General features: G+C 34.9%; 1 pseudogene; it reads right to left on the bottom strand.

The window, feature by feature from the left end:
• Positions 1-13,746: 13,746 nt before the first annotated feature.
• LOC111736735 lies at positions 13,747-13,865 on the bottom strand (annotated as a pseudogene).
• Positions 13,866-14,342: the final 477 nt, after the last annotated feature.

Here is a 14,342-nt window from a genome sequence, read left to right as displayed (position 1 = left end):
GGAAGAATATCTAAATAATTCATAATTCTTTGTCTTTTCTCTCTCATTTATTCAGTCATTTATATCAGTATGGATTTATGGATTTTTATTTTATACATTGGATTAGATCCAGACTACTTTGTTGCTCAAATTGTCCCAGCTCTGGACACTGTAAGCTTTTTCAGGTCCCTCCTGTGTCCCTTTAACATAGCCTCATCGTTGTGGTTACTTTTTCAGAAGGACTTTATTACTTTCTGGCCCTATAAGATGCTCCAGGGTGATTTTGTGTATTTCCAACCCCATTTCCAGAATCAGTCATTTCTCCATGGAGCACTGGTTCCGAATACTAATGGAGAACAGTATTAGAAACAAAGATCTGGTACTAACTGTGCTTGTTGCTATTTCGGTATTATTGCCTCTAGGTCCTCTCAGCAGACAGAAAGAAATGCATGTATGCATTCTAACCTGTGTATATGTTCATATCTATAAATTTTTATCCATGTAACTATACGCATCTGTATTCAGTTAAATATGAGTTTATACTGTCTTCAAATCTAATCATTACCATAAATAGCATCCTCATCTCCTCCCCTCACTTACCTATAAATTCCCATTCCAACAGTAACAAACCTGGATCTGACCATGTACCATTCGTTCACTTAAATGTTCAATTCCAGTATAAAAACAGCAGCATTAGAATCATTAACTCATAATTCAATTAGGAAAAAATTTTACCAAGTAAGTACAGTGCTTATGTAGACTTTGTTTTGCCTTTAGTGTTACAGACTCTGCTCATTTTCCTCTACCTCCTTCAGTAATGTTTCATATACTATTAGAACAATTAGAATTTTTAATCATATTCTACATTCCATCTAGGAATCCCCTGACCTACTAAATTAGTTTTTAAAATTTACATACATTAAAATTTACTCTTTGAGCTATAAAGTTCTATGGGTTTTGATTAATGCATAGTGTCAGGTATCCACCATTACATTATCATACAGAATAGTTTCATTGCTTTAAAAGATACCTTGTACTTCAGTATTCAACCCTGTTGCCCTCCACTGAAACTCCTGGCAACTGCTAATCTTTTTATCATAGCTAGAGTTTTACCTTTTCCTAAATGTTGTATAATTAGAATCATACAATGTATAACCTTTTCAACTTCCGTTAACACTATTAGCATATTTTCCTCCTTTCCATCCCTTATAACATTGCTGTCATTCATTCCACTTACTCAGGTGACATAATCATTCAAACATACTGTTACTATTATTACCTTAGTTTATTTTTAGATAAACTAAGAATAAAACATAAAATGTTTTATTTTGCCTTTATGTTTAGCTGTTCTGATGCTATCCTTTCTTTATGTAGATCCAAATTTCTGATCAATATAATTTCCCTTCTTTCCAAAGAATGTCTTTTAACATTTTTTTGCATGACAGATATGTTGATAATGAATTCTCTCAAGTTTTATTGAATGAAAAGACTTTATTTCTCCTTAACCTTTGAAAGATAATATTGTTGCACTTAGAATTCTAGATTGGTGGAATTTCCTCAATACTTAAAGTGTTTCACTTTGCGGTCTTCTTCCTTGTGTGGTCTCTGATGAGAGAGGTCTTACTAATTGTTATCTTTGTTTTTCTATAGGCAAGGTTTTTTCCCTCTGGCTTCTTTCAGGGTTTCTTCTTTGTCTTTGGGTTTCTACAGTTGGAATATAATATGCCTAAACTTATATTTTTGTATATTTATTCTGCTTGGTGTTCTCTGAGCTTCCTGGATTTAGGATTTGGTATCTGTCACTAATTTTGAAAAGTTTTCAGCCATCATTACTTCAGATTTTTTTCCTGCTTTATTCTCTCTTTCTTCTTCTGGAATTCCAGTTACTTTTATATTACATCTTTTAAAATCTTCTCACAACTCTTCAATGTTTTTTTCCTGTGTTTTATCTTCATCCTTTTTCTGTCTTTGAGTTTAAATTTGGGAAGTTTCTACTGACCTGTGTTCAAGCCCACTGATTCTTTTCTTGGCCATGTCCGGACTACCAGTGAGTGCAAAGAAGGCAAAGTTTCTGTTACAATGTTTTTGACTTCTAGTATATTCTTTTTATTCTTAGAATTTCAGTCTCTCTGCTTATAATTACCTATCTGTTCTTTCATGTTCCTACCAGCTTATGGCTCCAGAGCTTCTCAGCTGTGACATTCTGAATTCACCTATCTTTCCAGATTTCAGAATGATAGTTGACCCTGTAAATTCATTTTTCCAATGGACCGAAGGATAGTCACTGATTTTCATTTCAGCTTTTTCTTGTTGCACGTGTGGGAATGAAAATGTATTTTTAATTATTTAATTTCTCCCTTTCTCTATCTTATGTTTTAGAAGATTTTTTAAACATTATATAGTTACTTTTAATAATTTGGAATATTTACTCATATTTAATATAATTACTGATATGTTTGCACTTAAATCTATCATTTTGTTATGTAGTTTTATTTTTCTTACCCTTTCTAGGTTCTTTTTGCTTTCCTATCTTCTGTTTGAAGTATTAACCTTTTAATATATTGCTGGATAAATTTGGCAAAACTTAAGGAATTTTGAATTTATGTTCATGTGTAATACTGGTCATTTTTTGTTCGTTTTTCAATTTATCTTTGTCAAATTTTAGTATCAAGGCTGTGCAGTGTTAATAAAATGAGTTGAGAAAAGTTTCCTTTTCCTTTGTATTTTAAAAGAGTTTGTATGAGAATGGTTTTATTTTTTCCTTAGGTACTTAATAGACTCCCCTCCGAAGCATCTGGACTTAAAGTTTTCTTATTTAGAAAGTTTAATATTATTACAATTAACAATATTTTCAATAGATAAAGGGTTATTTTGATTTTCTATTTCTTTTCAGTAGTTTTTATACAGTGTGCTTTTCAAATAATTTTCAGATATATTTCCATAAAAACTGCTCATAATAACTTTTATTATACTTTTAAATCTCTGTGGGATATATATATATAGTGATGAAAACTCAGATCTGTAAAGATGCCATAGAGTTTTCTATGTATAGAATAATATCTCCTCTAGATAACAATCACTTTTCCCTTTTATTTTTCTTGCCTTATTGTACTGGCTATAATTTCCAGGACAATATTTTAGAGTCCTTTTTTGTTCATTATACATAGCATTGTTTCTCTTTATTTATCTGTTAATCTTTGTTTATTGGACACTTATATCTACCAGGTTCAAAAGCTAAAAGCCAAGTTTTAAAATATCAGCATGAAAAAGAAAATTATTTAAAATACATGGCATATTTGCAAAAGAACTAAAGTAAAAGTTTATAACTAAAAAAATCTGTAATAATTGAATTTAAGAAATGAATAAGAGAAGATAAGGAGACTAATCAAATATAGATTAAAAAGTAAAAGTTATCAAGGATACAAGGACACACAAGAAACTCAAATTCCTGGAGAGCAGAGAGAAAATAAAAAAGTACCAACATTTGAAAAACTAAGGGCTAAGAATTTTTCTAAAGAAAGGTATCAAGCTTCAGAACCTAGACACATTAATTCCAAACAGGTAAACAAAAGATGCCCGTACTGCAACACATCATATTGGAACTGAAGAATACTAAAGATAAAGAGAATACTTTCAAACAGTGACAAATACCTGACCTCTTACTAGTAACAAAGAAGATAGTAGAATGATACATTGAATGTGTCAAAAGAATACCTGCCGACCTTGAATTCTATAGTCAGAAAATGTATATTTCACGAGTGAAGACTAAAGAAAAAAATCAGAGTGTATATCACTAGCTTATACTTCAAAGTTAAAAGTGAAAATTTATTGTTTGAGAAATAAATCAAACTAAAGAGAGGTTGAGAGATCTAAGAAAAACTAATGAGCAACAAATGTAGTAAAAGTGTGGACAATAAACTTTGCATAACACACTTGTATTAATGCATTACATTGTTAATATATACAACCAGAATAAAATATATTTTGGGAGGTGGAAAATGGAGTTAAATTGCTCTAAGTTTCTTGTATTATCTAGGAAAAGTTTAACAGTACTAATTAACATTAGAATTTGATAAGTCAAATAAATATGTGTGTTATAGTTTCTAGGTTATTATTCACTAGCAAACTGGAAAAGGAATATATAAAGTTGCAATTAAGTGGAATTTGGAAGAGAAGGGGAAATGGAATGATAAGTTATTGTTTTTTAATCTCAAGTATGTTGGACAACATATTTGAAAGATTATTTGTGAAAAAAATTGAAGTTATATTGGTGTTGCTTTCTTCGATAGAATAGTTGCTTTTTCTAGGAGGCTGGGCAATAGTAGTCTGAGATCACTTTTTTTCTAAATGGAGGGTTTATGATATTCTGAGTCCTCTCAGGTTGCCCTAAGGCTAGGTGCAGACCACACGAGGGCTGTTAGGCGTGTAGTCCATTTTTATTCCTAGGGTGCTCTTCTTAGGAGTTAGATATCTAATCATTTAATGTTTACTACCAGTTTCTTTTTCTAGTGTCTTCTTAGTAAGATCTTGGTACGTCTAGAGTTTGTTTTCAAATAATTCTAGAAATTTTTGTCAACAATATTTGTATAGTTCTTGCATCTTCAACTTGTTTGTAGCTTTATTCTTGAAGGAAAGCATGACTGGATATCAGATACTTTGCTCTCCCTTTCTTTAGAACACTGGACATTTTGCTTCTCTGTCACCTGGTGGTATTGTTGCTATGGGGATATCTGAGGGTCATCTGTGTTGTATCTTTTGTTAGCCCTTCCAGAGCCTCAGGAAAAATAATAAAGGAATCAAAGGCACCAGAATTGAGACATTAGGAATAGATCTAATAAATAATGGGATCTTGCATAAATATGATACATGAAATTAGTATAGTAAAGGTGAATCATTACATAAATGATATCTGAAAACTTAAAATGCTTATTAGAAAAAATCTACATACTTAATGTACTTCTTGTCTACCCACACAAATTTCAAAATAATTATTTATTTAAATATAAAAAAAAGAGGGTCAATATATCAGAAGAAAACATCAGTGAATGAGGGGTTTCTTTCTGAGCATGACACAAAATCCAGAACTTAAAATAAGTTTTAAACATTTTTATGATTAAAAATATCACAAATCAAGAACAACGCTAGGTAAGACGACATAATTGAAATCAGCCAGTATCTTTGATACACACAGAATTCTTAAAATTTATTTGGAAAATTGAAATAACTAAATGAATAATTTGTCTAGAAGAAGCAAACATATGGTTAATACATAAACATTTAACGTTAAGCATAATTAAGGAAATGCTATTCAGAAATTTTTTTTACTAATAAGATTGGCAAATTTGATAATAACAGATTCACAATCTCTTATACCCAATTGTGAAATAGGAAGAGGTCTGAAATTAAAAAATTGGTTTTGTAAACTTGGCACTTTTATCTGAGCTGACAATCAACGTCATCTAGATCTCAGTACTCCTGCCAGTCACCCAACCTGTTGCCTTTTTATTTTATTATTTTGTCGCTTTTTTGTTGTTTTATCCTTTGGGTTTTAATCACACTGGCATTAAGGATACTTTATGAGTAAAAATAATTTTGGTGGGAGGTAACCGGGTACAATATTTCTAGATAGAAATCTGGCAATAAGTGCTACGCGTGCGCACGCACACACACACACACACACACACACACACACACACTCTCTCTCACACTCTCACACTCTCACACACTCTCACACACTCTCACACACACACACACATCCTATGCAGCAACAACACTTCTAGAACTTTATCTTATTCACAGAGTTATTTGTACAGACGGCATTTATTACACCACATTTTGCAGTAGCACAGAGTAGTCTAATGTCAATTATTATGTGACAAATTAAATCAGTTGTAATGATGCCATACAACTGAGTAGCAATGCAGCAGATTTTAAAATGCTAAGATAGCTCTTTATGTGCAATTTCCAGGCTCTTTCGATGCTCACAAAGTAGTCCATTAATATTACAAGAATGGTAAATTTGTTTCGCAAAGAATATCATTTCCTAACTCTAAATTTTCTGTTAAATTAAAATTATGGTACAACCATGCTGCATACCTATATAACAGTTAAAAACTAATGAAGTAAATTTTAATATTTTAATTGAAAAAGATCTCCAAGCTATATATCAGGTGAAAATGGAAAAACATATGCTCTGGATCAAATTTCCTTTCCGTGATTTCTGAACTTTTGATAATGTTAAAATAAAAGTCATGTTCTGTGGCGAACCGAGGGACGGGCCTGTCCAACATATGGGAACTCTTGGAATAAAGTAGTGGGGTTCCTATGAGCATGAAAGCAACTGGCATTGATATCTCTAGTGCAGACAGCTGTGCCCAGTGCAACAAGGCTCATTCTCTCAAGGGTCTTTGGAAGCAAAAGCCACAGAATAGAAATATGTTGGAAATGAAAATTCATTGGAAAAAAAAATACGTAAGAAAACTGCGCAGTAGTCCCTGGGGAAAAGAGTTCTCAGATATGGCTGGCAGATTTTTTTATGGGCCCAATTATATCAAGATCGTGAGTGTGTTAGAAACAGTATCTTTTTGTCGAACGCTAATAAGACATTTGATTTATATTGCATACTATATATGTGTATTGTATGCACAAACCTACATGTGTGCATATAAATACATTTTTCATGCCAATTATATATTACATGTCTATCAGCATATCATTTTTGAAGATATCACCAAGATTTGTAATAGCTGGATAGATTCTAATCGATTTGTAACCTGGCTGTTAAACTAATTTAATGTAAGTTAATATCAACTATCAATGAGTTATTAAAATGTCATTGTGCCTTAACTCTTTCCATGCTCATAAAGTTTTCCATTAATATTAAAAGAATGGAAGATTTGTTTTGTAAAGAATATCATTTCCTAATTCTAAATTTTTCAATTAAATCAGTGGTCCCCAACCTTTTTTGGCACCGGGGACCGGTGCTCCTATGAGAATCTAATGCCTAATGATCTGAGGTAGGGCTGAGGCAGTGATACTGGCGCTCGGGAGCAGCTGCAAACACTTGCCCACTGCTCACCTCCTGCTGTACGGCACAACCCTAGGGGGTTGGGGACTTCTGGTCTAAGGGAAGACCTGACCCTCCTTAGATCAGGATAGGAGCATACTGTAATTCTTTCTCCTTTTCTGCCTTGCATTTCTTTTCTTCATTCTGTGAGAGTCTCTCACTTCTACAGTAGAAATGCCTTTCAAGAGTGAGAGGGCAGTAAGCTTCTGGTAGCCTTGGCCTCATATTCCAAAAGCCTCCCTATCCCTTCCCAGCAGTATGAGGTCAGGGACTTATACTGGCACAGGTAGGCCATGTTTCCCATCCTAACTACAGAGGCTGAGGAAACCAGGCACAATGATGGCTCAGTCTGTGACTGAGGTAGTGAAGACAACTCCTAGAAGAACTGGCTATGCCATGATTTTAAAAAGGTATCATGAGCATTGTGATTTTATAGTAGCAGACACTGAGAAATATCAAGCTTTCAATATCCTTAATTTTTAATTTTCTACTCTTCTGGCTTTATTAAAATATAATTGACATTGTAACATCAAGTAAGTTTGAGCGTGTTGATTTAATACACTTATATTCTGCAAAATGATTACCATCATAGCATTAGCTAATAACACCTCCATCACGTTCCATAATCGCCATTTCTTTTTTTGTGGTGAGAGCATTTAAAATCTATTGTCTTAGCAACTTTCAAGGATATAATACAATATATATTCACTAAAAGTTTTATTCACTAAAAGTGCCATGTTGTACATTAGAGCCCTAGAACTTATTCATCTTACAACTGAATATTTATACCTTTTGACCAACATCTCCCAGCCCCTGGTAACTACCACTCTACTCTCTGTTTCTGTGAGTTTGGCTTTCTTAAATTACACGTTTAGGTGAGATCATACAGTATATGTCTTTCTGTCTGACTTATTTCACCTAACACTAACACCCGCAAGGTCCATCCATGTTGTTGCAAATGGCAGGATTTCCTTCTTTCTCATGGCTGAACCATATGCTTAATTTTTAGGACAACATCTGCTGTGTGTTTCTCCGTGTTCTTTATAATTTGGCAGACCTCTACTCTAGATATGCAAGCCAAAACAGATAAGAAAATGGTCCTCATGTGGCCTTAGGTTAGTCACAGCTTCTGTCCTCAGCCTATCTGGCCAGTCCATCTTAACTTCAACTTTGGGCCTTGTTCCTCACACCTTTCCTGACTCCTGTCCTCCCTCACTTGTTTGGTTCTATTGTTTTCTACTACTTTTATCATTCTGGTTCTGGTTTATTTTCTCAGCTATGGTTAATGTGTACTGATTTGCAATTTTGGGCCACTTTATGTAAATATCTTGTAAAGTCCATTGAGTCCCCTTGGGCCCTGCACTCCAGCACAAGTCTGCACACTGCTGTGACTGGGACTGCAGTCTGCGGTCAGTCCTCTGCCTTCCACAAAATGCACATAGTCTCTACATAACATAATATCGGGTGTCCCCAAAACTTATAATTGAAGTGGTCCTCTAAGGATTAACATGATAAAATCCCAACATAAGCAATAAAAGGAGTCACTTCTGTAAACATCCAAGACATTATCAAAAAGCATATGTGGGCGTATATGTGGAAGATGGATATTTGTAAATTTGGGAACATCCAATCTCTACTTTGGCAATTTGGATATAACTTTAGGAAGCAGGATTATGAATATAATAATATAAAAATTTTATCAAAAATATTGCAAATCGTATGAAAAAAAAGTCCTTGATAATGGAAAGTGACTGGTCCACATGGTAGGTACTCCAGAGCAAGACTTCACATCTGATTTAATCAGTACTGTTCAAGGGAGTCACAGGACCAAGAGGATGGGACTAGATCTCAAGAATGGTCCAGGGATGCTGCATGAATTGAATATAATGAATTGAATATAATCCCTTACTACTGTCCATCTTCCAGAGCTCCAGGTTTATGTTTGACAGGACTCTAAAGATTATGCTCAAATGTGATCTAATCAAAGGGAGTGGCTCTGCCTCAGGTATGGAAAGCCTATTCCAGTGTTCCTGTTGCTGTGTTCACAGGAAACTTCTTTAAAAACAGTGCAGTTTACCATTCCCACTGGCAGGGTTTCTCTACTCCTCACATTGGTGTTTAGTTCATCGTTTAGCAACTGTTCTTGGAGAAAACACTCTGCTTTAAAATCTAAAGTATAGCATGGCAGGTTCATTGATTTAGGAGATTAAGCATGACTATTGCACACAATAGTCTCACCTTAATTAAACCAATTCATTCCAGGATTGTGGCTCAATGAGCAGCACCAGTTGCACACTGCAGAGTCTGTCTGTGGTTGATGGAATTCGAAAGCTAGAGAAAAGGTCAGTGAGACCTTGTATTAGTTCTTCTGAAATTTCCTTGGAACATACACATTCATATTCTCTCTCTCTCTCTCTCTCTCTCTCTCTCTCTCTCTCTCTCTCTCTCTCTCTCTCTCTCACACACACACACACACACACACACACACTCTCACGTCTTCTCACACATGTAAATCATGTATAACTACATACTGCAGTGGTTATTCCATACAATAATGCCATTTACCTGTTCATCAAGAAAGATATAGTTTTTGCATTTCTTGGAATTACTTGATTAGTAACTTTTCCATAGTATATTTCCATAATGCATTTGTTTTGGAGAATTTTCCAGTATATGCCATTATGTGTAGCCTTTTCTTTTTTCTTTACACATAATATCTCATTGGGTTATTTGATATAACGCATATCGTCATTTGTATTTCTTTTTCTGTTTCATGACTTTTGCTTTAAAATTATCTCATTTTGAAAAATTAACAAACTCTGCTTTAACTTCCCTTCACTCTAATGGGTAAGTCACTTTTATTCATGCCACAGACACCACTCTCTGTGCTAGTAGGTCCCTGAGTTCCTGTCTGACATTGGTTCACTTATAATAGAGGCCACTGTAATACAACAGGGACAAAAACTGTGGTGACGAAGATTTCCTTTAGAGCCGATCTCTGCCTGTTTCTCCCCACGGACACTTGGATTGCTCAGCCACACTGACCACTTTGCTGTTGCTTGGACATAACAGGTCTATAAGGTCTTTGCATCTCCTCTTCCCTGTGCCTCTGCACATGGCTAGCTCATTCTCCTCCTATTGTTCTTGGCTCAAATCTCACATCATCACAGATGTTGGCTGTACAAATACTACCTAAAGTACCCCACTTTATTCATCGATACCATAAGGTCTAGAATGATCAAAAACATAAAAGCAAAAAATATATACTCATAACACAGTATCAAAAGAAGAGTTAAAGTTTTTATTGCCTAAAAAAACTAAGGGAACGCCTAAAACTCTATGACAAAAAATAGTATAAGATAAGAGACAAAGGACAAACTTTCTGGGTATTTGAAAGAAATCCATTTGGATAAAGGCTTTTTTTCTTTTTTACATTTTTTGGTATTAATTTTCCAAATTCATAACATAGCAATGAACCACCCAATAGAAAAATGAGAAGTCATGAAACAGGAAAAGAAAGACAGGTATCTAAAGATGTGAATATTCTCAAGATATTTCAATTAACAAATTTATTAAAATTAAATCACTAAACAGATTCAGCAAAAATTAAATAATTTGATAAATTGAAATAGATGTGGAGAAACAGGCACAATGCAAAATTTCAAGGGCAATTTGAGATATCTTTCAAAACTTGACATGGTAATTTCAAAGGTAGAATTATTTTAACCCATAAATATGTTGGAATAGACATATGACAAATTAACAATGGTTAGCATTTATTGAGTACTTACAGTGTTTCAGAGTCTATTTTGAGCACCAGGAATCCCATTTAATCCGGCCCAAGACTTAACGAGCTAGGCACTATTCCTTCCACAATTTTGCACATGAGAAAAATAAGACAACAGAAGAGAAGTGTCTTGTCCCATGTCACTTAGCTATTGGTTAGCACAGGCAGAATTAGAATGAGGCCTTCTAGGTGTTGATGAAGGGCTTGGGCACTGAACTTCTACCCTAAAATGCATGGGCTCCAGGTAGTACTGTCAGTAACAGCACAAAAATGGAAAAAACAAAATGTTCATTCACAAGAGACTAATCGAAAATCAAAATATGACCATATATTTCCCATATACTTTTATGATTCCTCAGCCTATCAAACCATTAGATTACCTAACAATAAATCTCTAGACATTGCTATAGTTCTAAGATTTCAAATTTACAAGCTAATCCTGCTCTAATTGTTTTTCATTTCCTTATCCTGTTGAATCTCATCTTCAGGCTCATGATAGGAGGGTCTTATCTCTTGACCTTACTTTCTTTCAGCATTTATGGTCCTCCTCTAACTTGTGTCAGATCTTCTCCCTATCCTCAGTCTTTCTCTTCTCCCACGTGCATTTTTCCTGACCGGGAGTGAAGGAGGCACGAACTGGCCCAAGTGGAATGAAGAACAGATGGCTGTTTTTAGGCATTGGAGTCTGCAGTATCGGAGTTGTTGAAGAGATTTCAAGCCAGGGTAACTAAACTGGGTGCTGAGATAGTGAAAGGAGATAAACTGTGTCTAAATCAGCTCTCAGTGTAGCAATAGTCATTTCCAGTGACTGTACGAGAAGAGTAGGAGCTCCTTCAGTTTCAGGGCTGTATCCCCAGTGTGCTCTGGACTAAGCACCACGGTTGCCTACTGGGTACCAGAGCTATATCTGTGATACGAATGACCAGCTATGTGAGTTGGTGAAAGTTGCTTCCTGCTTCCACCTTAGTTTCCTTCCTAGTAAAACAATACATGTTAGTCTCCAAAGATCAGTTTCTTTCTTCTCTGAACATTTATGCTCTCTAACCCATCAATAAGTAGACCACCTCAATCTCTTGTCTCCCCTTCTCTGGAATCTGGGCTGGCCTTGTGATTTGTTTTGACTAAGACTAAATCCATAATTTGTGGGGGCCTAGTGCAAAATGAAAATATGGGGCCCCTTGTTAAAAATATTATTAGGAATTTTAAGGTGGTGATAGTAGAGCATTAAACTAAACACAGGGCCTTTTTCTAAGCATGGAGCCCTGTACAACTGCACAGGTCATATGCCCATGAAGTTAGCACTGGCTTTGGCCAATAGAATGCATTGAAAGCGACAGTGTATTAGCTCTAGGGCTAGTCTTTAAAAGAACCAACAGCTTGCATTGATTGTAGAATCGGTTTTTATATGGGGTTATTATATATACTACGTATATATAAAATATTTTGAGCAATGTTGTATACATTTAAATGAATTCAACTATCATTTTACTTAACTGAACTTAAACTTGACAGTCACAAAAAGCAGCGGAAACTAGAAAGCATATTAGGAGAGACACTCACTGTTGTAATATGGCTCTCAGGAAAGAGCCAGAAGGAAAGGATTTATATGTAACAGCCTTTCTAATCCTCTGTTGGAGTTACTGATAATGAGATAAGGAGGACTAGCAGAATTCAATCCAAGGTCATGCTCTAGGTCTCTGGAATTTGCTAATTATGCTACTCTGCTAATCATGGCATACCACAAATTATCTGGTATGAAAGATTTATGGCATTAGAAATAAATGGAATTTAACAATTTTATTATTATGATTAATTATAGATGAGTCAAAATTGTGTAAAGGATTTATGGAACCAATTCAGGTTAGAGTTTAAGTAGCCTGGTTCAAAATTACGAACTATCGCAGTGGAAAATTTGAGTCAGAGATAGAAGTGGAGACTTTTTTAGAAGATTTACACAGAGCTGTACAAATAAGTCAAGAGACAAGTAGAATTTGCTGGTTCAATTGTGCAAATTCTATATCTTGAAGGTCCACCAGGTGCAAACTCCTGGGCTTAGAACTGAGCAAACTGGACATAGAAATTAGGTGTAGTTAGTTACTTCACTTGACCTTTTCATAGATTGGCACAGAGAAATGCTCCTAAAATTAGAGTTTATTAAATCTAGGTCAAATAAAGTATGTTTATGGAGTGTCCTCTTGGTGATCAAAATAGAGATTATGCCCACAAAGGAATATTTAAGAAAATGTTAACAGAATTTCCAGGAGGGGAAAAAAAAAAAAACCATTATGTAGGCTTTAGAAATTCACTGTGGAAATTTGCTACTGACTTGTCACCACTGGGTTTAGATGACAGTAGATATATCTAGAATTTGGATGCCTGGAAAGAGAGAATGTAATCCCAAAGAGTGGGTTAATGACAACATCCAGAAAGATATATGGAAAGCTCTGACATTAAAGCTAACAAAAAGGACCCCTGGAGTTCCTGGGGTTCAGAAAAATTACCCAAGTGACTTGAACACATTGAGGAAGATTAAATTTATAAACCAGCTATGGAAGAAATAAGATGTTGAGAAATCCAGACAGAAACAAGCTTACTTTTTCTATCTTTTACTCAAAAAACATTTACTGACTGTCCACAATGTTCCAGTTATAGTGGTAGGATTTGGAAGAACAAAGAAGAGCGGGACATGTTTCCTGCCTTTGAAGATCTCATAGAACAAGAAGACAGGGAGTTATAGATTCTATTTTTTTTTTTTTTTTTTTTTCATGATTTAGAAGGTACATTTGTATTTGGAGCCGTGGTTAGGTGATTGGCTTTTATATTTGCTGATTTTTTTAGGTGAGGCAACCCTTGGTTGACCTCACAGATTGCAAGGACCTTGTCAGCTTACAATCCCTTATTTTTTTAGTTTTTATGCCTAGAGCACCTGGTCTTCCTAGGTGGTCTCCCATCCAAGTACTAATCAGGCCCGACCCTGCTGAGCTTCCGAGATCAGACAGAATCGGGCTTGTTCAGGGTAGCATGGCCATAGAGCTGTAGATTCTAAATACAGGAGGAGAAATAACATGGATGTATGGACTGCATATGTGTGAGCTTAGAGAAGAGAGTGAATGCTTCCCATGGATTTACAGAAAATGTAGTAGTTGAGATCATTGTGGAAATGTGAATCAGAATTCATCAGATGGGAAAAGAAAGCTTAAGCCATGAGAATGGGAGAATTACAAGTAATGATGAAATCAGCTTTTCATAATCAATTGTAATTGATGTCACCTCTTCTGAAAGTTAAAATCTCAACTAAAGAGTCATGAATGTCCCACTTCCCTTAGCTCTTCTATGACTCTTTTTTCTTTTCAAATATTTATCCAAATCTCCTTCCAGATAAATGTATTACCTGACTTACTGTAACTCCTTTTGCTTTCAAAATGTACACCTGAATCTCTTTTCCAGTGTCGACTAGCCATATAACATTTGGATACCCCGAAATTCCTAGGAAGATACAGAAGTGAAGGA

This window comes from Pteropus vampyrus, unplaced genomic scaffold (genome assembly GCF_000151845.1).
Source record: "Pteropus vampyrus isolate Shadow unplaced genomic scaffold, Pvam_2.0 Scaffold1, whole genome shotgun sequence".
Taxonomy (NCBI): Eukaryota; Metazoa; Chordata; class Mammalia; order Chiroptera; family Pteropodidae; genus Pteropus; species Pteropus vampyrus.
This window is presented reverse-complemented; position numbering and strand designations above follow the sequence as displayed.